We start from the raw sequence: 27,237 nt of genomic DNA, 5'->3' as shown, positions 1-27,237 counted from the left end.
TAGCTTGCCGTGTCTCAGGATTGGAACTTAGCATTAACAATAGAACAATATCAATAGTGCAAGAATAAAATTAACCTTTACTCATCAAATGCAATACTCAACGTGTGTGTGTGTGAATGGTTTATTCCCGACCCATAGTGGTCAAATTTATCCTTGCATCACTCGAGAGATACACAACCCCCCAAACTTATTCTTTTCACTCTATTATCTTGGGGTGTGTTCTAAGATTGGGAGTTTAACAACTATAATCCTTACCCTCTCTTAGTTTGGATAGATTTTATCCTTACAAGTACACATATCAACAAGTAGAGACTCTCTTTAATTTGATTGTTTCAACCTTTAGGCTCAAACTAAGCTACTTACCTCGCATCAAGGTTAAAGTTATATCAACCAAATGTCCAATAAGGGCCTCCTTTTTTTTTTTTTTCTCATCTTCTCATTTGCTTTCTATATAACCCGTGTAACGAGTTTTAGGCAATGACTCCCAAACCAGTTGGTCTTAGGGCACCAGGTTTTAAACCCTTGCAGCCTTATTCACCCGAGTTATAAAGGCTCGATAAGATGAATTTTTGTCAACTTCTCCTTTTTCTTGCTTTCTATATGACCCCTGTAACGAGCTTTAGGCCGATAATTCCCAAACCAGTTGGCTTTAGGGTATCAGATTTTAAACTCTAGCAGACTTACTTGCTAGAGTCATAAAGGTTTTTGGGAGAAGTGATGATTTTTCCATGTTTATTTTATGCCCTTTACTTGTTTTTCTAGACATTTGATCTCAACAACCGTCCTCAACTTAAAGCTTTCACCTATTTCTCACGTTCTGGGTCTAGGCAATCCACACAATATAATTTCATGCACTGAGCCTCTACTTATCTCCATGTTTCCCTATAGTGGCTCAACCATTTCCAAACTATCTTAAGGTGGTTTAACGGGTTAATGTTATAGAGGGTAAACCTAGGTTTCTCATATTTTACTCCAACAATCCCAATCAATAACTTAACATCAAAGCATGAGTGGTGTGCAAAAGAATGCCAAGCATTGCATCAATAAGTAATCGCTAATTAAATCCTGTACTATATCCACAGTTCTAGTTTACACCTGTCCAATAATCACATTATAGCCGGTAAGGCTACCAAACCCATGCAAGCATGCAAAAGTAAAATCAACACTCATTCATCACGCATGCATCATGCAGAATGTAGTCAATTTAATGATTGATTGTGAAAATGCATATTAATTACATGCAGAATATTTGTTTGAAAATTATGCTACCATCCCCCAAACTTATACAGTACATTGTCCTCAATGTAAATGTAAAGTTAGAAAAGCATAATTTAAAAATATATACACAACTTGGCAAATAGAGGTAAACAACACTTCCCTGATCAAAGTGGTGGTTGTGGTGTGTAGTTGGCACCCGCAGCATGATCTTCAGGAGGAGACGGAAGGCGAGATAGGATTTGTCTCATCAACTCTGTCTGCCGTGCTTGCTCGGCCTGAATGGATTGAAGCCCATTCTCCATACTTCCCAATCGATCCCAGGTTTCGTTCACTCGCCACTATATGCAATCCATTCTTCCAGTATACATGTTGAACCTACCATTCATGGTCTCCACGTCCCTTCGTGCCGCTGTGGCTTCATTCAAAGCACCCCTTGTGTAGTCCCGGGAAGAGTAGAGGTCTCTCTGCACTTTGTCAACAGTGGTAGCCATGGTCTCGAAACTCTGCTGGAGATGTTGTATGTCCCGGCTAGTTCCAGTGGTGGTGGCGAATATCTGCCTCAAGACCTGATTGTCCATATCAACCTGGGGTGGTGGTGGAGGAATTTGAGGCATATCAAGGTCTGCATCTGCTTGACCTTCCTCATTCAATTGCTGTCGTCGTCGTGCGTTTTCTAATTTCTGTTGGTGCTTTAGTCTCGCTCGGTCTTGGGCCTCTAGTGTGGATTGCTTGATAAAGGGGCTTGGCTTTTCTGGTGCTTTCCCAGGTTGGATTTGTATGCCTGCTGCTCTATATATTCCACTTATCAGACTGGGAAAAATTAGTGAGTAGTGCCTATCACCCCAAGTGCCTGTACCATGAATTTGGTTGTAGATGTACGTGGCTAGATCAATCTTGTTTCCTCTAACCAAATGGTATATGAATCCGGCCTTTGTATTTATAAATGTTGTTCTGTGGGATATAGGCTCGATGTTATGGTACATGGATAACCATAAAATTGCTATGGATGGGGTGAGATCTATCTGATGCCAGTCTGCTGTAGGTAGAGGCCAAGCGTTTTCACGTCCCAACAATATTTCTGCAACCTCATTCCAGTTGAAGTCTTCTGGGATAGGGACCACATTATTCCAGGATAACTGATAGTAGTCATGAATTACCTCTGGTGAAAACATAATCCATTTGCCCCTAACCCATGTTTGATGTAAGTGCTCCGATCCGGGAGTGTCGATTTCTGTGTTGAAATTTGCATAAAACTCCTTTGCTACATTCTCATACACCGGATGAGGTCTTTCTATTACCTTTTCCCAGCCATAGTTGTGAATCAGATATGCTATTTCAAAGTTGGAAAAATCTTCCAGCTTAACTGGCCTCTCGGGAATGATTGCCCAATTACGCACAACATTGGCGTATCGAGCTGCTGTATCTGATGAAAGGAATCTTCTAACACCCCCTTCGGGTTCTCTTGTTCGGGCCGCTCCAGATGAGGAGCCGACTTTCTCTTTTTCCTTTGAAGTTCTTTTAGGAGGCATCCTGAAAAAGGAAGCACACAATATCAATCACTTGGTATAGGAATAACGGGCATTAATAATCTTTGAATTCATAATCCCCCAAACTTTCTTCAACATGCACATGTACGTGTGCTTATGCAATTTTTCAAAACATGAATCATCATTATATCTCTAACATTGCATAAGTATGGAAAACTCAAAATTATGGCTCGAACATGCATTTTTAGAAAATTTGACCCATGACCAAGTGACCAACTTCGGCCCCGGGCATCACCTAGAAATATCGAAACTTTCCCAGGCAAGTTTTGGACATGTGAAAGTACTCAATGACATCTAGCATATATCCAAATTTCACCTTAATCGGAGGTCGTTTGCATAAGAAAACATAGGGACGAAGGTAGTGACGTGAGTGAATATGGTTAGCCATGAAGTGCCTTTGTGAATTCGAATGTTAGGGTAGTGGTTTTCAAATGAAATATCACATGATTGTTCGGCAAAAATGCTACACAATAACGATGTAAACTATTGCATAAGTGAAAATTCCAAGAATTCAAAACATGCATCAACGTGGCATTTCGTCGAACATGTTGTGTGCAATGTTAATTTCTTCCTATTTCTTAAACAACCCTACCATAAAATTTTCCCAATTCACAACACCATACCAATAAATCATTACACATTCTAACTAATTCCACACATTGAAACAAAATGTGAAAATGAAGCTCGAAATAAATTTGGATTAGAACTCGTACCTTGGCTCTGACAAGTTGGAATCTTGATTTGTTTCACTAAAGATGAATATCCAAGCACTTGTGTGATGAGTGTGTGCAAGTATGAAGTGTGAGGGTAGAGTGAGTAGTGTGCAAGTGAATGGGTGAAGTGGGTGAGTGGTCTCGAGTGTGAGTGAGAGGGAGGGAGATTTGGGGTTTAATTGTGTGGTCACGGGTCACTACACTATGCGACCGCCAGCTTGCTTGCTGAGAGTGCTTCTCAGCCTCTTTGCCCGCCATTGCAGCGATGCATTTAGGAAGACGGTGCGAGGCCAGTCCACCCTCTTACTCGGCGATCGACCGGGAGATTAGCTTACTTTTAATTGTAGCTTTTAGAGCATCTATTATTTGTATCTTGCAACTTTGTAATGAACATTTGAAAATAAAGGAATTTATTTGAACGTATTTCGCTCTGACCTTTTTATTCTTAATCGTTCAACATGTTTTGATTATGCTTTTATCTGTTCACTTTCTCATAAAAAAGGAACATATTTTTTTAAATATTTGCCGTTGATGAATCTCATGTGCTTGGTGCCATCTAAATCTTCCAAATGATATGCTCCATTGGGAAACACACTGTTTACTTTGTATGGTCCTTCCCAATTGGGCGACCACTTCCCGTACTTTAGATCCTTGCTATCCAAAGGGAGTAACGTCTTCCAAACTAATTTGCCTAGGCTGAACGACTTGACTATGACTTTTTTATTATAAAACTTAGCCATTCTTTGTTTTTGAACTTGCAATCTATCTAGGACCTCCAACTTTAATTCGTCCAACCCCAATAAATTTTGAACTAGTGATTCGGTATACTCATCATCATTTAACTTATGTTGCAAGCACACTCTAATCGATTGTACATTGATTTTCATAGGCAAAACGGCCTCCTGTCCATAAGTAAGTTGGAAAGGAGTAATTTTGGTACTTGACCGAGGTGATGTTCTATAAGCCCATAAGGCCTTATTCAGACATTCGTGCCAATTTCTGGCATTTTTATCTATCATCTTTCTAATGATATTTTTTAGAATCTTATTAGAAGATTCTGCTTGTCCGTTGAATTGAGCGTAATATGGTGTGGAGTTTACTAATTTAACCCCAAACTCACTCAAGAATTTGTTCACTTGATCCCCATTCAAAGATGTTCCGTGATCTACCATCAACATTTGTGGAATTCCAAACCTATAAATGATGTGATCACGGATAAACTCTATGACATTTTTTTGGGTGATCGCTTTCAAAGGTACCGCCTCTACCCACTTGGTGAAATAGTCGGTTGCAACTATAACAAAAGTATGTTGCTTGGACGATGGGGGATAAATCTTCCCTATCAGGTCTATTGTCCAACCTTTGAATGGCTAAGGTTTAATAATAGGTGTTATCTCTCGTGCTGGCGTCCTTTGTATTGGACCATGCTTTTGGCATGCTAAACAACTCTTTGCATACTGAATGCATAATTCTCCCATCTTTGGCCAAAAATATCCACTCCTAATAATTAACCATCTCATCCTTTGGCCAGTTTGATGAGCTCTACATATCCCTTCGTGCACCTCAGCCATGATCGCTCTGGTTTCTTGCAAACTTACACACTTTAGCAATACACCATCAGAGCATTTTTTAAACAACTCTTCATCTATTAGTGTATAGTTCAGCTAACACAGCTTCATTTTCCTACTAATCCCTCTATTAGGTTCTTTAAGGAACCTTTTAATCTCTGTTCTCCAATCCATTGCATCTTCATCTTGTATGCAGTGAAGTTCAATCCTTCTCGCCCTTCTTTGGGTCACGGGCAATATGGTTTCATACTCACAAGTAGACTTCCAATTCAAAACCTTTAAGTACCTTGAGGCCATTTGGGCCAACTCATTTGCCACGTCGTTATATATCCTATTAACGCATTGAAGTTCTACTTGGTCGAATTCTTCTAACAACTCTTAGGCGATCTCATATTGACTTCTAATGGAATCACTCTGGCATTTAAAATCACCGATGAATTGGTGAATTACCAATTGAGAATCGCCCCTAACGATCATATTTTTTACTCCCATATCTATCATTAGTTCTAGGCCTACGATTAAGGCTTCATATTCGGCCTGATTGTTGGTGCACATCCTGTCTAAAGTGAATGCGAACTTGTAGTATATCCCTAAAGGATTAATCAATACTACTCCTACTCCTGCACCTTTAGAGGTTTTTGACCCATCGAAATACAATACCCAAGGTTTTAGCTCGAACAAATTGATTTCTAATTCAATTTCTTCAGGCATGTCAAGGCATGGATGATCGGCTAAAAAGTTAGCCAAAGCCTGATTTTTGACTGCCTTTTGGGGTATATATTGTATCTCGAATTCTGATAAAGCTAATGTCCAAAGGCCTACCATTTGGTGTAAAATAGGGTGAGAGAACATATACTTAACTAAATTTATTTTTCTTCAGGCTTTCAAAAGCCTTTTGATGTTCTTCTTTCCAGACGAATTTGTCCTGATTTTTCAGCTTTAAGAGCGGCGAAAAGACTTTAGTTCGCCCTGCACAGTTAGAAATAAAGCGTTTTAAAAAGTTTACTTGGCCTAGAAACCTTTGCAATTCTTTTTTGTTGCTAGGTGGTTTGGCCTCTAAAATGACCTTCGCTTTATTTTTATCAAGTTCAATCCCTCTTTTGTGTACCAAGAAACCAAGAAAGTTCCCTGCATTAACATCAAATGTACATTTCAAGGGATTCAACTTTAACTTATATTGCTTCATTCGCTCAAACGAACATCTTAACTATTCGAAATGGTCCTCTTCTTTAATGGATTTGACCACTATATCATCTATATACACTTCAACAAACTTGCCTATCATATCATGAAAGATTAAATTCATTGCTCTTTGATAAGTTGCTCCTGCATTTTTTAGGCCAAAAGGCATGACCACTCATTCAAAACATCCTAGAAACCCAGGGCATCTAAAGACAGTTTTGTGTATGTCTTCTTTAGCTTTATAAATTTGATTGTATCCTGAATACCCATCCAGGAAAGAATACATGACGTGTCCGGCAGTTGAGTCTACTAAAGAATTCGCCGTGGGCATTGGATACTCATCTTTGGGTGTAGCTATGTTTAAATTCCTAAAGTCTATGCACACCCTTAGTTTACCATTCTTTTTTAGTACTGGCACGATATTGGACAACCATTCGACATATCTGGCTGTTCTAATAAAATCTGCTTTCAATAATCGCTTTATCTCTTTCTTAATCTTAGGGAGTACATTAGGAGCAAAACGTCTAGGAGGCTGCCTATGAGGTTTAAAATTAGGCTTAGTTGGTAACCTATGTTCCACCAAGTTTCTATCTAAACCAGGCATTTGTTCATATTCCCAAGCAAAACAATCTTTATACTCCTTTAGCAAAGCGATTAATTTATCACTAACCTCTTGATCGAGCATCTAGCTGATGAATGTTGGACGAGCTTCTCCTTCATTGCCAATATTTACTTTAATCAGAGGGTCTTGTGCTTGAGCGTATCCAGGTTTGATGATCCACATCACTTCGTCGTTCAGTTCCCTTGTAAGTACTTCTTCTAAACAGTCCACCTTGTTGACTTCTCGGCCAATGCTTTGTTCTAACTCGAATACTGCCCATTTATCTTTCAGCTCTCTTAGGGCTGCCTCTTTTTTCGTTTTATCCTTACATTCTTTATTGAAAGCCATTAATCTGGCTTTGAAGGCCTGAATATCGGCCATTTGCTTTTGTGGCTTAGCATCTATTCAAGGCTCCTTGATTATTCTTTTGCCAATTACTAGCTCTTCTAAGACCACTATATTTGGTCTCATTTGGCTGAACATTTTAGTGAGTGCGTCCACTGAAAATGGCTCTTTACTCTGTGCGACGATCTGAGTTTCTTTCCCATCTTGGACTACCCTGACAGGTCCATAGTTTCCTTCGTACATGAATCTTTCCACTGAGTTTGCTTCTGCGACAAAAGGCCTATGATCGGCCTGCACCACCTCTGCTTCACCCTTGTTGTTCCAAAAGACCAGGCATTGATGGAGTGATGAGGGTATGCAATGACTTTCGTGTATCCAATCTCTTCCAAGTAACACATTGTAACTAGTAGGACCATCTATTACAAAGAAGACTGTGGTCCTAGTAGTTGTCCCTATAGTTATGTCCAATGGCATAACTCCCTTAGCTGAAGTTGCTCCTCCATTCAAACTCGTAAGGATGACTTATGTTGGAATCTTGTCACCCTCTGTCTTTGTAAATTTCCTCATCATCCTAGATGGAATGGTGTTTATAGCTACTCCATTGTCGACAAGCACTTTTGCCACAGGGATGCCGTTAACTAGAGTTTTAACGTACAATGGCCTCAAGTGTTTAGTCAACTTCATGGCTGGCCGTTTAAAAATAACCTTTTCGACAGCCTCTATTTTTACTTCCTGCTTGTTTTCTATCGAATTATCCCTCTGTGATAAGTCGACGTGCAGCATATCACGCTGAGCCTCTGTTTTCTGAATTTCCTCCTTACTATTTTTTAATGCTTCTTCATCAGTTACCCAACCTGTGGGAGGGGGCATTATTCTTGGAGGTGATCCATACTTTTCAGAGCGAGGCACTCTCTTCTTCCTTTTGGGAGTCCCGTACAGTACGTAGAAATCGAAAGAACGCCCAGATGGTTCTCCCAACAAGTCTACTTCGCAAACTCCCTCTCGATGTAGTTGCTTCAACAGAGTATTGTGCGATACTCCTCTCCTTCTTCTTTCTGCTTCTAGGTCAATTTCTTCTTAATGTCTGTCATCCCATCGTCTTCTTCATCATTGTAGGCATCTCTAGAAGTCTGGCCTTCTTCACATTCCAGCACGCAAGTCTCTCCTTCGTTGTCCTCCCTTTCTTCTTCTTCTTTTTCTTTATTCTTGAATTCATTGGCCAGTAAGTAATTATTAGCCACGACAAGAGGTAACGTACCGAACTGGATAGTAAGGGGCTGATTTCGATCTTCTCCATCCTTTCTGTCTCGCTCAAACTTTGATCTCCCAGAAGAAGTTTCTGGCAACTCTTTCATTGATTTTTCTGTACCATTTTCTTCACTGTCATTGAGAACATTTTGGTTGGCTATTTTGAGTAGTTTAGGTGCCTTAGGATGTGACACTCCCTGTTGTTGTCTCATCATTCTTCCATAATTTCGTTGAAAATGCCTTTGCTGGGTTCTAGTCATCTCATTGAAGGGCATCGCCTTCCCTGCACTATACTGGAATGAATGCCATACATTCGGTCGACGAGGTTGCGGCCTGAATGTTCTCCCACTATTTACTGATCTGAACTGCCTCTCAAAAGGCAGTCCTCTATAGAATGATGTACCTCGCCCTCTACCAGGCTGAGCGTTTGGGAAGAAAGTAGGGCGATGGGGATGCTGCCATATCCCTAGTTTCTCCGTGTTCCCACTCACTTCTCTTTTACATCTTGCACACAGGGCGTCTTCGTCCTTTTTTGGCTCCTTCCCCTTGATTCATTCAAAGACACTGGGATGTGGTCCAGGGTCTTTTTCTCCATCATCTATGACCAACTTGAATTTTGGCAACTTGTTTTTGAAACCAGACGTCACCATGTTCACTCCAAGTGGTTGTGGAAAAGGATTTTCATCCACTGCCATCTTCTTTTTATCGTTGAACGTAATTTATCCTGCTTCAATGGCATCCTGCAATACATGGCGAAAAACGAAGCAATTGTTAGTTAAATGTGACCATGCATTATGCCACTTACAAAATTTTTTACCCTTAATTTGTTCAGGGTTTGGCAATTTATGCTTATTGCTCAGCTTTATCTGCTTATCCTTATATAATTTATCAAATATAAGGTCAGCTTTGGTTACATTGAACGAGAACGTTCTAGCCTTTATGTTTCCATCTTTCATGGGCTCATCCTTGCTCGATGGTCTAGGCTTAGCCATTATAGGACAAGTATACGTGTCTCCTTTGACCAATTCGGCCAAACACATTTCGGCTTAATCGTATGACTCGTCGCTGATGGTATGAACGTCAAAACTTGGGTCTTTGTAATAAGTCCCTTTACTAGAATTTTTCATCTGCTCTTCTTCTCTTATCAGTCGTTCATACCTAATCACATTCGCATTCAACTAGAAAAGGTCAGGAAATTCCTTGTCTTGGAATTTCTTTTTTAAATCAAAGCTTAAATAACCCTGAGCGATTTTGACAAATTCTTTTTCGGGCAGAGGTACAAAACACTTGCTTCTTGCTGTCCTGAACCTTTGGAGAAAACTTTCTGCCCATTTGTTTGACATTTGACGTAGATTCGTCAAATCAGCCAAAGTAACTTCAGACTCAGTTTTATAAAACTGAGCGTGGAATAATTGTTCCAATTGTTGCCATGTTTGAATAGAGTTCACTGGCAAGTTGATGAACCAAGAGAAAGCTACTCCTGTTAAGGAACTAGGGAAAAGCCTCATTTTATGGTAGTCAGTTACATCACCACTTTGCAATGTGAATCGCCCTATGTGTTCCAGAGTAGACACCTCCCCTAAACCGGTAAACAATGAGAATTCTGGCACTTTATACCCTCTAGGCCATGGATATGCTTGGTCTACCCAATTAGGATATGGCTTTGTGTAAGTCGGCCTAATGACAGGACGCACTCCAAAAGCCATCTGATCCTGTACGATTTCCATAATCTGATTCCTCAACATGACATTGGGGTCATATGGAATTCCTACAGGTTGGTTAACCGGTTGATTTGCATGAGGCCTGATGTTTGGTCCTTGATTGGCAACAAAGTTACCATGATTTGGGCCATTACCATTAGCCTGAACATCTATTCCCTCATTAACACGTGGGGTATTCTGTCCATTGCTTAGGACATTATCTCTTACATTTGGATTACCCCCCAAGTTAGGCGTACCACTACCATTGTATTGATTTGGCACTGCACCACCCCCTTGGTTTGAAGTAGAGGGACCAGAAAGTGGTTCTATCCCTTGATTCAGATTTAGGACTGAGGGATTATGTCCCACAATTATCCTAGTTTGAAAGTGGTTTGCAAGAGGCAGAACCGATTAACATATTTGACCTACTAACTTATTCATTATTTCGTTCAAAGTGTTTAGTTGTTTGGCCATGTTGTCATAATGTGCATTCCCATTTTGAGTAAATCTTTCCATATTATGAATATTTCGAAGATTTACCTATTCAACGACATCTTGTGTGAGTTCTCCAAGTAGTGCACGCATAGTCGAGGACTCAACTCTATCATTGGTTCGTAACGACTGTTACTGCTCTGATTCTGTCATCTGTTCATGGAGAGACATGCTGCTCCTCATATCGCTCGATCACAGACTGGACTCCTCCCTGACTAGCTGCTTCCTTATCGGATCTCTGAGGCATATTGTTTCACCTTTTGTATTTTCAACACCAAACACCACTGTCCCACTGGGCGTGCCAAATTGTTTCCCGCGGGTTAGTCACTAACAATTAAAAAGGGATCAGACGATTGTTTAAGGGACGAACCTCTTGAGACAAAGTCCCAAAAAGAGGCATTTTTATTGGCGATGACTTTACAATTGGAAAGTTAAAGCAGAATGCCTCCAAGGGGCGTAAGCACACGAGTTATTGTAAAAGAAGTGTTTAAATATAAACTAAGAAATTGAAAGTTACATATTCTCTGTTTGAGAGTGTTTGATTCCGAGTCTTTTGCTCTATGTCTTTTCTTCCTTTTATACTCCCTAGATGATCTCTTTGTGATCAATCGCCTAAAAACTGCTTGATTGTTCTATAACTGCCCACTTTCCTCGTAATGGCCAACTTGTCATGGAACTGCCTTTTCTAACTGCTGCCATTACTCTTTGTCGTTCAACCGTCTTCAATTGAATTCCTTGAATCGTGGAACGTGATAGGGCTGCTTAATAACTACTTTGATAACTGCGCTTCTTGATAACTATAACACTTCATGTTTACTAAGACCTTGGGTGACTCGAAGGTTTGGGCGAGAATAAAGTAGCAGCTCTGGGAGACTGCATGGCACTCCATTCGCACAGATCCTGGGCGACTTGCAAGTTTGGATGATGGTGTTACCACGTTCATGGGCCTCCCTATTTGAGCCTTCATCCTGAATTGTCTGATTGGGCTTCGTTCTTTGGGCTATCTGATTTGGGGATCCTCCAATTGGGCTTCATTCCTTGGGCCGTTCGATTTGGGCTGAATTTTTATGTGTCAACAGAAGAAAAGTGACAGATCCATCGAAAGTCTCATACTACTATAGACTTCAGCGTAAGCATGAGAAATAGTTTGACTGCTGATAACCCTAACAATGTTAACTACAACTTTTATGCAAATCATGCATAAAAAATAACCAGTTCATTTTTCCTGTAGTGTTCCCTGTTAAAGTTATAATATTAAAGTTTATTTCTCACAATCACTAATTTTGATGAGCATTCAGAGATAAACATCATTTTAGATCACAATTTTCCAGTGAGTAATCATTTTACTAGTTTATGCCGTTGTGAGACATTCCCTTCCTTCTAGAGTTCTACTTTTATTGCTTTCACTGTAGTTTAACCAAATCCTTATTTTTTTGAGCAACGCTTTGTCGTGCTTTTAATTTTCAATGCTTCTTTTGGTGCTTTGATAAGTGTATTTTATACATTTATTCGAGGCCATAAAACAATAATATTTAGTGTTTCTCTGATAAATTATGGTCTAAATTGCTGCAATTGATGTCGAATAGGTAAAAGTCAATATTGGTACAAGAAAGTGGAAGAAACGAGAGGAAAACCCTCAAAAAAGAGCGAAATCCAAAATTTGGGGACCAAGTTGTAACAATTCAATAGTTGATCCGGACGATGAATTGAAGATTGAAATGTTTGGAGGTCAAATTGAATATTTTGGAAGGTGAAGGACTTGAATTGAATCAAAGAAGACATGGGTTGCAAGAATAAAATGATTCATGGATTGAATTGCATTAGCTTGAAAGATGGAGGACTTAAAGAATAATTTAACTATTAATGGCTTCAATTGGTGGCTGATTTGACCTCTACATGCATGCATGATTTAAAATTCTTATTAAAGTGAAACTAAAGGCTGCAGGCCGGTGGCAGAAAGAATTAAGTCCATTTTAGAGTCTTTTTTCTTAGTCAACAATTGTGGCTCTTGGTTTTGATACACACACACACACACACACACACACACACATCAACGCACAGAAAATTGACAGTTTTGGGAGGAGAGCCAATATCACATATTAACGCACAGAAATCGAAGCAAGGAGTCCCTTTTTATTTGGTCAAATTTAGTGGCTGCTTAATTTTTATTTTGAGAGATATACATAGAAGCTGCGACGATTTTGGAAGAGAGAAGTGGCGGCTACAAGAAGATTATGATATATATACACACAAGCCAACAATTAGAAGGAAGCTAGTGGAGGGAATACACGCGAAAACCAACTGCAGATTCACGTTGCAAAAATTTAATCGTGTTCCGTCAATTCTTGGTGATGTTTTTCATAATTTCTTATTTTTCTCTCACTAATATGAGTAGCTAAATTTAATTTTAGGGCGAACAATGTAACTGATTTGAGACCTTTATTTCTTTTATTTGAGATTTTTGTTCTTTTATATTTTATGTGTGGATTTTAATTATGTTCTTAATGCTTTACATTTTCTAGCCAATTATTCAATGATTTCGCGAACAATAATTATGTAGAGATGCGGATTCTTGTTTAGACCACATATTAAAATTCGGTAACTTAATATAACATGTAGAGATACATATATTAATTACTGTGGTCCTATAGGAATTCTTAGAATTGTTATTTCGTTTAAATTATGTTGGTTCGCATAGAGATATGAGTTGGATTGTTTAAATAGGCTCAATGAGAATTTGAGATGGGTAAATCGAATACCATAGAAGAATTTGATAGAACATTACTTTAATTTTATGAATCTCGATATTAGAAGTAAATGTGACCATTGGGTGATTTTGTTCCGCCCTAATATCCATTTATTATTTGAATTCTCACTTATTTTCTGTTGCATTCATGAAATTTTTAGTAGTTAGATTTAAAAATCACATTCAATCATATTTATTTATTTTCATCAAATAAAAGTTAGGAATAATAAATTGAGTATTAAAGGACTGCCATAGTTTCTGCAGGTCATGTGATAAGTGTCAGAGAACAGGTAACATTGATGCCTGTCACGAGATGCCACTTAACAACATTCTAGAGGTGGAAATATTTGATGTCTGGGGGTTGATTTTATGGGTCCTTTTCCATCATCTTACAACAATAGGTACATTTTAGTTGCAGTGGATTATGTCTCTAAATGGGTAGAAGCTAAAGCATTGCCTACAAATGATGCAAGGGTGGTGGTGGACTTAATAAAGAAACACATCTTTAACCACTATAGATCACCTAGGCCTATAATAAGTGATGGTGGAACCCACTTCCACAATCGATTATTCCAGGCAGTGGTACATAAATACGAGGTACAACATTGAATTGCCACTCCTTACCACCCTCAGGCAAGTGGACAGGTGGAAACCTCGAATAGACAATTGAAAAAAATTATAGAGCTCATTGTGAATGCATCTCGCAGGGATTGGTCAAAGAAATTAGACGATGCTTTATAGGCATATCGCACTGCTTATAAGACACATATTGGAATGTTTCCATATTGACTAGTCTTTGGAAAAGCATGTCATCTACCAGTAGAGTTTGAGCACAAAGTATACTGGGCATTGAAGTAGTTAAACATGGACCTCGAAAAGGCTGGAGAAACAAAAATACTGCATCTACATGAATTGGAGGAATTCAGAAGAGAAGCATATGAGAATGCAGCCATCTATAAGGAAAGGACGAAGCAGTAGCATGACAAGAACATCAGGCAACGAATTTTCAGAGTAGGAGAACGAGTCCTCCCATGCAACTCCAGACTTAAGCTCTTCCCAGGAAAATTGAAATCTAGATGGTGCGGCCCTTTCACTATCTCCAGGTGTTTCCCTATGGGACAGTTGAACTACATCACTAGGCAAAGGAAACTTTTAAAGTAAATGGCCAACCTATCAAACACTACATGGAAGATTTTCCCACCGCTAAAGAAAGCCCTGACCTAGCTGTACCAGAATAATCGTGGCACAAAGTCCGGCTAATGACTTTAAAAAAGCACTTGTTGGGCGGCAACCCAATTTTCAAACTTTTTATTTTGCTTTCCGTATCACATAGCATATAGTTTTGTTTTGTTTACTGGGTTGCATTAGATTTAAACACGTTTCAATTTTTAGGAGTCATCACCCATATCCCTTCTGCCCTTAGACCCTTGAATTTATTGTTGGTTATTTTGATTGTTTGAGCTAAGTAACCCTTGTTCCTTATATTTAATTTGTCAAATTTGATTTTTCAGGAACATGGCGTCGTGTAATACTCAAACCAACATAGATCCAAGGAAAGTATGATGAAGAATATTATCTAGCCGTCACACATAGTGCCTCACACATTCAACAGAAAAATTTGGAGAGTATCTTTTTCTTTTTCTTCCCTACCCCCTTTATGTGCTTATTTATGTTTTATGACATTGAAGACAATGTCAGTTTTAAGTTTTGCGGTGAAAAACTTTTGTTTTTGTTTTTTGTATGTTTTTATATTTTTGTGTGTTTGTTTAAAAAAAATCTCTTTTGTTCAGTTGTATGCTTATGTGGGTTAGACAGTCTGGCAAACAATGATAATTTAATTTGAGATTTGGTGCTGATTTATGAACTTTGGATATGATGCATGCTAGATTAATTGAAGCTCAACCTTACAAAATTTGATATTACAAGTGCACTAGAATTGAGTTTGACACTATGATTAAATGAGTCGTTTCTTGCTTTTGATAGGTTGATCTAGTGGGACATAGATGCTTTACCTTAGTCATATTAAATTATTTATCCTTAGACCAAATTTAGCACAGTTTGGGAGTGATTTTACAGTTGTAGGAAGATGTGGATGTGAATTTGGATTCCATGTGTGAAAACTTATGTGTAGATTGTCATAGACTCACATGATAAAACTTTGCGAAAGTCTTAAGTTAGAGGTCGATTTGTTTGAATAAGTGTGTGATAAGGGGTATTGCACTAATCAAGGCATATACATTTGAAAATTTTAAACTTCTCTCTGAATTCTTTATAACTTGAGTGATTAAGCATGAAAGGGTATCTTAAAACTTGGTACCCTAAAGTTGTCTAATTTGGAAGTCATCGACCTAAAGCTCCTTTTAAGGGTAATTTAGAAAGCAATCAGAGATGAAGTTACACTTGAAAAAAAAAAGAAAAAATTGTTCTCTTCGAAGCCTTTTTGACTCGGGTCAGTAAGTCCGCAAGGGTGTTTAAAATCTGGTGCTGTTAGGTCTAAAGGTGTAATTGGAGATTCTGTGGACAAAAAAACTAAATTGTAAATTTGTAAAAGTCAGGGACTCAATTGTACAATGTTATAAAAGGTAAGGACTTAGGGTGAAATTTAGGAAAGTTGCGTGGTAGGGACTAGGGTTTGAGTGTTAGGTCAAAATCAAGAACACGACGCCGGAGGTTCGCTAGCTGTTCACCCTGCCACCGCTTGAGTGAGATGAAACAGAATGGACGTCACTCGCTCTTCGCCCTGACTTCGCTCGAGCAAAGTACTGTCGCTCGCTCTCTGCTCGCTTTTCGCTCGAACGATAGTGTTATATGAAAAATCGTATTTTCGATTTTTGAAAATTTTGACATGGCCTAGAACTCCAAATTGCCCCCAACTATAAATACAAAGGTCGTGAACGAAAATAGAGGTTGCTTTATTGTGCTTTCATATCATTGTGAAGAGATCCAAGAACACAACCAACTAGAGAATTCATCACTCTTATTCTTGTGATCCGACAACCAATATTTTGGGAAAAACATCAAGTTTCTGAAGACAAAACACCGGTATTTCTTCATCTGTTGAGAAAGGGACTCTCTCAAAGGGGGATTGAGGGAGGTGGACGACAAGCGCAGAAACTGGACAAGAACAAGAGGTTCTTGGAATTTCACTTGGTGATACAATTAGCTAAAGACCAGGAGGTTGTATTGGACAGCAGATTGGGCTGCAGGTGGTAGATCAGGAAGCTAGCAGGAGACTAGTGGTGTCTATGGCAGTATATCGTGAAACTGGAACAGCGGGTCTGACTGGGTACGGAGTTTGACAGAACTTGTACTGATTGAATTGGTATAGTGGAACTTACTGGCTTGGTCCCGGAGTTTTACCCACGTTGGGGCTTCTCCGTGATCATTTCATGAGTTGTGTTTTGTATTATGTTATTTACTTTATGCAAATCGGCAGTTCAACATAGGAATTAACTGGACTGTATGTTTAATCACCTAGACAATTAATTAAAGTGACGTGTTGCTTTGATTAATCAATTCCGCAGTGAGGTCGAATAAAAAATTGTTTGGAACTTAAACTTGGCAATATCTAAAACTTGAATTTGACGTAACATAACGTTCTTCGTGAATTTTCAAGTGGTTATAGAACGTTCCCTGAACTTTCAAGTGGTATCAGAGCCTAAGTGCGAATCCTAACCTTACAGTAGTCTAGATGAGTATGTCGTTGAATGTGCCACTCCACTTTGATGGGAACAATTATGCGTATTGGAAGGTGAGAATGAGGGCATTTTTGAAATCCTTAGATGAGCGTGTTTGGCAAATTGTGGTAAATGGTTGGTCTGTCCCTAGTACCACAATAGATGGTGAGTCACTCCCACCCCTATCGAGAACTGGTCTAGAACTCAATTGGATAGCAGTAATTTAAATAGTAAAGCCCTCCATGCCCTATTTATGGCAGTTTTCCTTGAGGAGTTTAGGAGAGTGTCCATGTGTGAGGTAGCAAAGGATGTTTGGGATATTTTAGAAACCACACATGAGGGAACTCATGTAGTTAAGAGTTTTAAGCTACAGATGTTGGCCACTAGGTTTGAAGAGTTAAGAATGAGAGACGATGAGATGTTTGATGTCTTTTATGCGAGCTTAAATGACATAGTGAATTCGTCCTTCAACCTAGGTGAGAAAATCCCTGAACCTAAGATAGTGAGAAAGATTCTTAGATCCTTACCTGAGCGTTATAGGCCTAAAGTCACGACAATTGAGGAGAGTAAGGACATAGACACTATCAAGGTAGAGGAGTTAGTTGGATCATTCCAAACCTATGAATTGACCTTAGACAATCCCGCTAAAGAAAAATCCATAGCCTTGAAAACCGCTAGGAATATTCTGATGGAATCTTCTGATTCTGATTCACCCAATGATGAGGAGATAGCCTACCTAACTAAAAAATTCCGAAAAATATTTAGGAATAAAAAAAAACCTCAAGAGAAACAAAGAGGTTGCCCGAGTAAATCAAGTAAGAAATTCAAATCCGTGAGATGCCATAACTGTCGTAGCTTCGGTCATGTGAGGAATGAGTGCCCTATTGCTAAGAGATTTGAAGAGAAGGCTATGAATACTACTCTCATCGATGACGAGTCTAGTTCGGACAATCAGAGCGAGAAATCCACCCATGAGGAGAGTGGAAAATATATGGCCTTCATTGCAAGGGGTAAAAGTGGATCCGAACAGGGGAGTGATAGGGAAAAGGACCTAGATAGTAGTAAAGAATCTGGTGATGAGAGTGGAAGTGAGCAAGATCTAGAAACAGCCTATGATAGGATGTATGAGAAAAGCCTCAAGATCTTAGCTACTAACTAGGCAATGAACAAGAAAGTGAAGGAGCTTAGACTAGAGAAGGAACAGTTAGAGGCTCGGGTTAGTGATCTCACCAGTAAGAATGAGATGTCCACTAGGAGAGTAAGTGAGTCGACTATTGTGAATGAGACCTTAGCTATTCAGGTTAAACACATTGAGAGTGAACTAGAGTTGTCTAGGTCTCAGTTACTTGCCTTTTCTAGCAGTTCTGAAAAGCTAGATAATATTCTAGGAATAGGCAAGCCGGTTGGTGATATGGGAGGTCTAGATTTTGATCTGAATGTACCTTTGTTCATGCTACTGACCAGCCAAACATTGTGACTAACCCCATACCAAATGTTGTGGGAACTCTAGGATCTAGGTCTTCCAGACGTCGTACGACCCGTCGGCCTAGGAATAGAAATCAGCGTAAGCATATCATAGGTCCTAGATTTGCCCCTACATGTTTTCACTGTAGGGAATTAAGTCACATCTGCCCTAGATGTCATCAGTACCTGAACAATAGGAAAGACTTGAGCCTGAAAAGGAACAAATATCAGGTGTCTATTGGTCAAATTGGATTCCTTGCTAATCAAGTGAATCGTTTGACTCAATTGGTGACACAACTGTCTGGAAACAATCCCCGACCTGGATAGGTTTAGGTGAAGAAAAGCGATCTCCCAAATTTGGTTAGAGATCGTGGTGCTCTTAAAGGAAAGAGCATTTATATACCTACTCGATTATGTATTTTTGATGCATGCTTGGTTCTTGATTGATATATAATTATTGCATGCATCACGTGTATATTTTTTTTGTTTTGTTGCTTTTCATGCATGTGCATTTTCACCTACGAGTTTTGGCGCATGCATAATTATTTTTTGTCTTTGTGTGCTTGACGTTATTTTATTTTGTGTGTGTAGTATTCATTTTAGGAGAAATGAAAAACACAAAAATATTGAAAAATTGAAAAAGACAAAAATAGTTCGTTATGAAAATTTCTACAACATGACACATGACTTTGAGCTTGCACGTTGTATCATGTAGGAGCTAAAATTGATAAGCTGTAGAATAATTTTCATTGCTTGCTTAGGTCTAATTGGATTAATCTGTATAAGTGTCTTCATGTACTATTTGCACTGCACACATTATGAACTTGTTCGTGGGACTCTACTACGTGTGTGAGATTTGGGATGGCTGTCACATATTGATGGGATGACTTTGAACGTGACTTGAATATATTTTTGTAGACCTTAACCCAAAACTTTCCCCCAATTTTAAATGCTCATATCTTAATATTCTTCTTCGGGGCCTATTTGACCCGAGCAATTAAGCCTGCGAGGTCTCTTAAAACCTAGTGCCTATGGTCAACTGACTTGGGTTAACTGGCCTAAAGCTCGTTACAGGGGTCATCTTAGTCGCCTAATGGAGAAGAACCTGCACTTAAGACGAAAAATTAATGAGCTGGAGATATGAGAAAAATATGATTAGCTGAAATTCTTTGAAAAATTGATAAACAAATAAGCTCATAGTAAGGGAGAGATACGTAAAAATAATAAGTATAGGTCCTACTACGCGTTACATGGTTTGACTCTCATTAGTACAAGAACATACTTATTAGCAGTGATTGTCATGTCCCTTCTCACAAAATTAAGATTTGGAGTCCTGCTTGCATTGGATTAGTGACACTTTACACACATGAGTCACTTATATTTTTATTACTCCATTCTGGACTGAACTAAGTATGTGGGGAGTTATACTACTTGTTGATTTTGGTTTTACATGCTATCAATTGCATTTTTGATAATTATGTGATATTGCTCGACTTGGCCTTAATGCATGTCCCTTCAGCATTTGTGACAAAAAGGGGGAGAGAAATGTGTAACTGAGGGGAGAAATAATAATAATAATAATAATAATAATAATAATAATAATAATAATAATAATAATAATAATGATGATTGAGCATACACATAGGAGAGCAACTGCATATGCATGTGCATGACGTCATTGATTGTCATCACTTGCATTGCATTGCTATGTCTAGGGGTCGTTGGGGAGAGACATAGATACATTTACCTACTGCATAAAAACATGAAAGCTTGTAGTAAGGGGAGCATTGCATTGCATTCCATATCACATTCATCTGTTTGAGTTTTGATGTTTAGTGGTGTTGGTGTCTTGGTTGGTATTTTGATTGGCATTAATATCATGTCTCAAACTGTTATGTTGATTTATGATTAAGAGCTTTATGTAATCTTTATATTTCTTGTATCACGTGCTTTTACTCTGGGTATATGAGATTGTGGATTTCAGGAAACAGGTACACGAAGGAATGCAAGACTCAGTGAGTGGGTTTACTGGGTAGTTTAGTTTTTGGTTGTCAAGTCCTAACTTATTTTCTTTTGTCTTGACTTCATTTGTAGAGTTTTGTCACAGAATGCCAAATGGGGAGTTTGTTAGGTCTAAAGGTGTAATTGGCGATTCTGTGGACAAAAGGACTAAATTGTAAATTTGTAAAAGTCAGGGACTCAATTGTACAATGTTATAAAAGGCAAGGACTTAGGGTGCAATTTAGAAAAGTTGCGTGGTAGGGACTAGGGTTTGAGTGTTAGGTCAAAATCAAGAACACGGCGCCGAAGGTTCGCTAGTTATTCGCCCTGCCACCGCTCGAGCGAGAAGAAGCAGAATGGACGTCGCCCGCTCTTCGCCCGGACTTCGCTTGAGCGAAGTATTGTCGCTCGCTCTCCGTTAGCTTTTCGCTCGAGCAACAGTGTTATATGAAAAATCGTATTTTCAATTTTTGAAAAGTTTGACACGACCTAAAACTCCAAATTGCCCCCAACTATAAATACAAAGGCCGTGAACGAAAATAGATGTTGCTTCATTGTGCTTTCATATTAGAACACTTTCATATCATTGTGAAGAGATCCAAGAACACAACCAACTGGAGAATTCATCACTCTTATTCTTGTGATCCGGCAACCAATATTTTGGGAATAAATCAAGTTTGTGAAGACAAAACATCGGTACTTCTTCATCTGTTGAGGAAGGGACTCTCTCAAAGGGGGATTAAGGGAGATGGACGACAAGCAAAAAATTTGAAAAAAAAGGAGGTTCTTGGAATTCCCCTTGGTGATACAATCAGCTAAAGACCAGGAGGCTGTATTGGACAGCAGATTGGGCTGCAGGTGGTAGATCGAGAAGCTAGCAGGAGACTAGTAGTGTCTGCGACAGTAGATTGTGAAATTGGAACAGTGGGTCTGACTGGGTATGGAGTTTGACAAAACTTGTACTGACTGAATTGGTATAGTGGAACTTACTGGCTTGGTCCCGAAGTTTTACCCACGTTGGGGTTTCTCCATGATCATTTCATGAGTTGTGTTTTGTATTATGTTATTTACTTTACGCAAATCGACAGTTCAACATAGGAATTAACTGGACTGTATGTTTAATCACCTAGGCAATTAATTAAAGTGACGTGTTGCTTTGATTAATCAATTCCGCAGTGAGGTCGAATAATAAATTGTTTGGAACGTAAACTTGGTAATATCTAAAACTTGAATTTGACGTAACATAACGTTTTTCGTGAATTTTCAAGTGGTCGTAGAACATTCCCTGAACTTTTAGGTGCCCTAAAATCATTTGATTTGAGAGTTATTAGCCTAAAGTCTACTACTTGGGTCATTTAGAAAGCTTAATCGAGAGAATGTAAAGAGAAAAATAAAAAATAAAAACTTGTGAAAAACAGAAAAAGCAAGTGGATGAAAAGAGCAAAAACACTATATACCTTGGTCAAGTCCTAATACTTATTTGAAGAAATTTGAGTTTTGATGCAAGATAATTAACTAGTTGAGTCTTGGAGGTCGAAACAATCAAATAATTGGAGAATTCCTTGTTCACTGAAGTGTTGACTTGCAACTAGCAACGTTTACCTAAACTCAAGAGGGTGAGGATAGTAATGAAATATTCAGTCTTAGATTACACACTGAGAAAGAATGAAAAAGAATAAGTTTGGGGGTGCATGGATCTTACGAGTGATGTAAAGATATATTTGACCACAAAAGGTTGGGAATTGAAACAACTTGTACAGTCATGATTGATTACTTGATTCTTCACACACACACACACCGATTTCGCATTGGAAGAGTGAATATTAGTTTGGTGTTGTAACTTTGAATTATGTTTGTGAAATCAACACTTAAATCATGAATCCTGAAGTAAGAAGCTAGATTGTCCAACCAAATATTTTTGCATGCTTGTGTGTTAATTATTATTTAGGTTATAGTTTTGTTTGAGGACAAACAAATGTTTAAATTTGGGGGTATTTGGTAAGTGTATTTTATACACTTATTCGAGGCCTTAAAATAATAATATTTAGTGTTTCTCTGATAAATTATGGTCTAAATTGTTGCAATTGATGTTGAATAGGTAAAATTCAATATTGGTACAAGAAAGTGGAAGAAACGAGAGGAAAACCCGGAAAAAGAGCGAAATCCAAAATTTGGGGACCAAGTTGTAACAATTCAATAGTTGATCCGGACCATGAATTGAAGATTGAAATGTTTGGAGGTTAAATTGAATATTTTGGAAGATGAAGAACTTGAATTGAATCAAAGAAGACATGGGTTGCAAGAATATTAATGGCTTCAATTGGTAGCTGATTTGACCTCTACATGCATGCATGAATTAAAATTCTTATTAAAGTGAAACTAAAGGCTGCAAGCCGGTTGGCAGAAAGAATTAGAGTCCCTTTTAGAGTCTTTTTTCCAAGTCAACAATTGTGGTTCTAGGTTTTGATATATATATATATATATATATATATATACACACACACACACACACACACACATCAACGCACAGAAAATCGACAGTTTTGGGAGGAGAGCCAATATCACATATCAACACACAGAAATCGAAGCGAGTCCCTTTTTCTTTGGTCAAATTTAGTGGCTGCTTTATTTTTATTTTGAGAGATACACACAGAAGCTGCGACAGTTTTGGAAGAGAGAAGTGGTAGATGCAAGAGGGAATACACACATGCCAACAATTAGAAGGAAGCTGCTAGAGGGAATACACGTAGAAACCAACTGCAGATTCATGTTGCAAAAATTTAATCGTGTTTCGTCAATTCCAGGTGATGTCTTTCATAATTCCTTATTTTTCTCTCATTAATATACGTAGCTAAATTTAATTTTAGGGCGAACAATGTAACTGATTTGGGACCTTTATTTCTTTTACTTGAGATTTTTGTTCTTTTATATTTTATGTATGTATTTTAATTATGTTTGTAATGCTTTGAATTTTCTGGTCAATTATTCAATGATTTTGTGAACAATAACTACGTAGAGATGCAGATTCTTGTTTAGACCACATATTAAAATTCGGTAAATTAATATAACATGTAGAGATACCTATATTAATTACTTCAGTCCTATAGGAATTCTTAGAACTGTTATTGCGTTTAAATAATGTTAGTTCGCATAGAGATATGAGATTGAATTGTTTAAATAGGCTTAATGGGAACTCAAGAGGGGTAAATTGAATACCATAGAAGAATTCGACGAAACACTACTTTAATTTTATGAATCTCGATATTAGAAGTAAAAGTGGCCATTAGGTGAATTTGTTCCACCCTAATATCCATTTATTATTTGAATTCTCACTCATTTTCTGTTGCATTCACAAAAATTTTAATAATTAGATTTAAAAATCACATTCAATCATTTTTTTTATTTTTTTCATTAAATAAAAGTTAGGAATAATAAATTGAGTATTAAAGTGTAGTTCTCGTGGAACGATAATCCGGACTCCAAAGGTCCACTTTACTACTTGTTACGATCCATCAACTTGCGGGATAAAATCGACAACATGCTTCTACATTTGGCTTTCAAAACTACACCATTGTGCAGCTAAGAAGGTTTGTTCCTTGTTTAATATTTGCTCTCTTTGTGCAATTTTCAATCTCTACATTTCTATTTTATATCTATTTTCATTCTTGCACTTCTATTTACTTATTCAGGCTACATGCTATTTTGCAGATACCTTTAGGAAATCTAATGTTAGTAATTATACTTGAGCCTCTTCTAAAGCATTCATCACTAAATTTAGAAAGAATTCTTCCGAAAACATACCTCATTCCATTGTTTAAAAAAGCAATAAAATACTTTCACATAAAAGTTTTTCATTCTTCATAGTTACAATATTAGCACACTATAATGCAGAAATCGACGACAACTGTTATATCAAATATTTAGTTGTTCTTTTAAACTGTACTATGCTTTCCAAAGAATTCTTTCTAATTTAGTGATGCTTACTTTCGAAGAGGCTCGAGTTCTGCGCTGCTGTATCATAAAACATGAAGAGGTAATGGTCTAATTAATATACCAATTAGATTAATGACAGAAAGATTCTATTATCATACATTTACATTGACTGCTTATGCTATCTTTGCAGGAAAATAATTCTTCAATTACCAAAGAATTACCCTCACAAGTGACTCTTGAGGCTTATGAGCCTCGACTGCCAGGTATAAATATAATTAGTTCGCTAACCAATAAACTTCGAATAATTGAGTTACTACACATAATTTTATGATGTTATTATGATAAAATGTAACGTTTAAAAAAAAAAAAACTTAACTTATCGTCATACCAAGATTAAATGTAATATTCATGTCCGTTTTTCATCCTTCGGGATGCTTTTCTTAGTATCTAAGTTAAAGTAAATATACTAACTAATATTCATATTCTACATTAATTAAACTTTTAATAATTATATCTCTATAAATTTATAATTTCTAATGCATAGTTCTGACAAAAACCTCATAGATTTCAATCACATGTACCTCTCTGGTTAGCAACCAAGTCACTTTACTAATGCCATTAACACCCATGCTAAAGAAATAACACTTCTCATCCCATACTTTCTCTTGCTAATTTCTTACGTATTGTTTTCCATATCCATGACTAAATGTACAAATCTCCGAATAAATTTTTAAATTTAAGATGACCAAAAAAATAAGTAACATCTTTCGTTAGAGCACATTTTGTACAATTACATCACTTCCAAGGTTGATTTTTATAGTAAAATAAAATAGTATATTTTCACTTCCAACAGTGTATTCTATCATACATAATTAGAAATCTGTCATTCATTCTTGAAAAAGTATGTCAACCATACCTCCTCCCACCAACTGTCATTCATATTTGAAAAGGTATGTCAACCATACCTTGTCCCACCAACTTCTGACATTGACGTCCTTTTTATACATTGCAACAAGTTTCATATTATTTTATAAATTTTAGTGAATAAACAACATTCATAGTTTTAGATGTGTACTCTTCCAAGCATTCACATAGCGTATATTTTTATCATCAATTGATATGTATATATACATAATATTATAAAAAAAAAATTGCAACCATCTAACAGCACTACTGCACCTTTCTATTTACTGTTCTTCAATTTATTATATTATTGTGCAAAACAGCAATACACAATACCTCCCTGTATATATACTCATGTATACAAGTTGTTTCACTTTTACAAACATCTTCAACTTCTTCTCCTCTATTAAAAACTGAAGCACAACAAAGAAAGAGGTCTTTCTACAATCTGCTCCTAGGTGCAATTTCTTTTACTTTTGCTGATGCACCTGTAATATTTTACTGTTACAGTTCATAATCTTCATTAAATGATAGAGATATATTTAGGTATCTTTCTTTTTCTCTATTCTTTTGTACGCTATCTTTTTTATGTTAATTGTATGTAGAATAGATTTTTAGATTTTTTTTTCAGATTTATGATGTACATATGTTTATATTTAAGTGAATATGGACAAAAATTTCCAACTTGTTCGAGATATTTCTGTTGGAGCCTCGGGATGGACTGCAAAGGTTGTCGTTGTAGAAAAAAGTTCACCAAGAACTTTTCGAACAGGCTCAGGAAAATATCAAAAGATCGTGCTCATGGACTCGGACGTAAGTACTTTAGCTTAACACAAACATTTCTTTATAGTTTTAACTCTTCTAATGATGAATATATATAGAAATATAAAGGGGAATTTACAAAAATGTCACAAAAAATGAAAGTTCCAAAAAATTTGTCATTTTCACTTTTTGTAATATAAAGGGGAATTTACAAAAATGTCACAAAAAATGAAAGTTCCAAAAAATTTGTCATTTTCACTTTTTGTAAGCAAAAATGTTACATTTTTTGGGTGCAAAGTCCAAATTACCCTTAATGATGCATTTCTAGTAGCATTAAATGCTTGATTTGAAGGGAAAACATTGACTTGATGTGATCATTTAATTTCTATATAGAAAATATGGAAAAATGTATTTTTTATTGATTAATATGAATTTTTGTTAATAAAAAATCACCAAAGAAATTTGAAAACGTAACATAAACAAGAAACCTTACCTTTTCTCTATCTTCTTCATTTTCATTGATCATGAAGACATTTGTATTGCATTCTTCATCCATTTTGAGAGGTTAGTTATTACAAATTATTTATATTTTACTTTTATAGCTTTTTATTTGTATATGTTAAATACAATATGGACATATTTTTTTGAAATTTTTGAAAGTATTATGCATTCATTTGTTTGGTTTTGGAATCCGTCACAAAATGTCATTATCACCATTAAGGTTTTGATTAATTTCTTCCATTACCACCATTAAGGTCTTTTTAATGACAAGGCCCAGATGCCATTTACATTTTGTCATTTTGTAACTGAATAATAATGACCACACTTAATGTGATGTGTTGAAGAAGTCTGAGAGACTCACTGTCATCTGCTTCCCGACATTCTCGACAGTTGAACTGTTGAGTTCGACATTTACAAATCATCGGGTTAGACATTTGAGATGTCGAACCCGACATTTACAAACTGTCGGATTATACAATTTTACTTTCAATTCGGACACTTCAAAATGATGGAAACCCTTGATTTGACATTTTGCTATTGTACGAATTTACGTATTATGCAATCCCTTCTTTCATGTTATTAAATGTCAACATATTGATTCTGAATTCTTATTGTTGCAATTCCAACATTTCAGGT

At 37.2% G+C, this 27,237-nt stretch overlaps 1 pseudogene; it reads left to right on the top strand.

Moving 5' to 3' along the window:
* The window catches only part of LOC111393142, an 85,706-nt pseudogene that overhangs the window by 24,195 nt on the left and 34,274 nt on the right, over positions 1 to 27,237 (top strand).

The sequence above is a fragment of the Olea europaea genome, chromosome 4 (assembly GCF_002742605.1).
Source record: "Olea europaea var. sylvestris chromosome 4, O_europaea_v1, whole genome shotgun sequence".
Classification (NCBI taxonomy): Eukaryota; Viridiplantae; Streptophyta; class Magnoliopsida; order Lamiales; family Oleaceae; genus Olea; species Olea europaea.
This window is presented reverse-complemented; position numbering and strand designations above follow the sequence as displayed.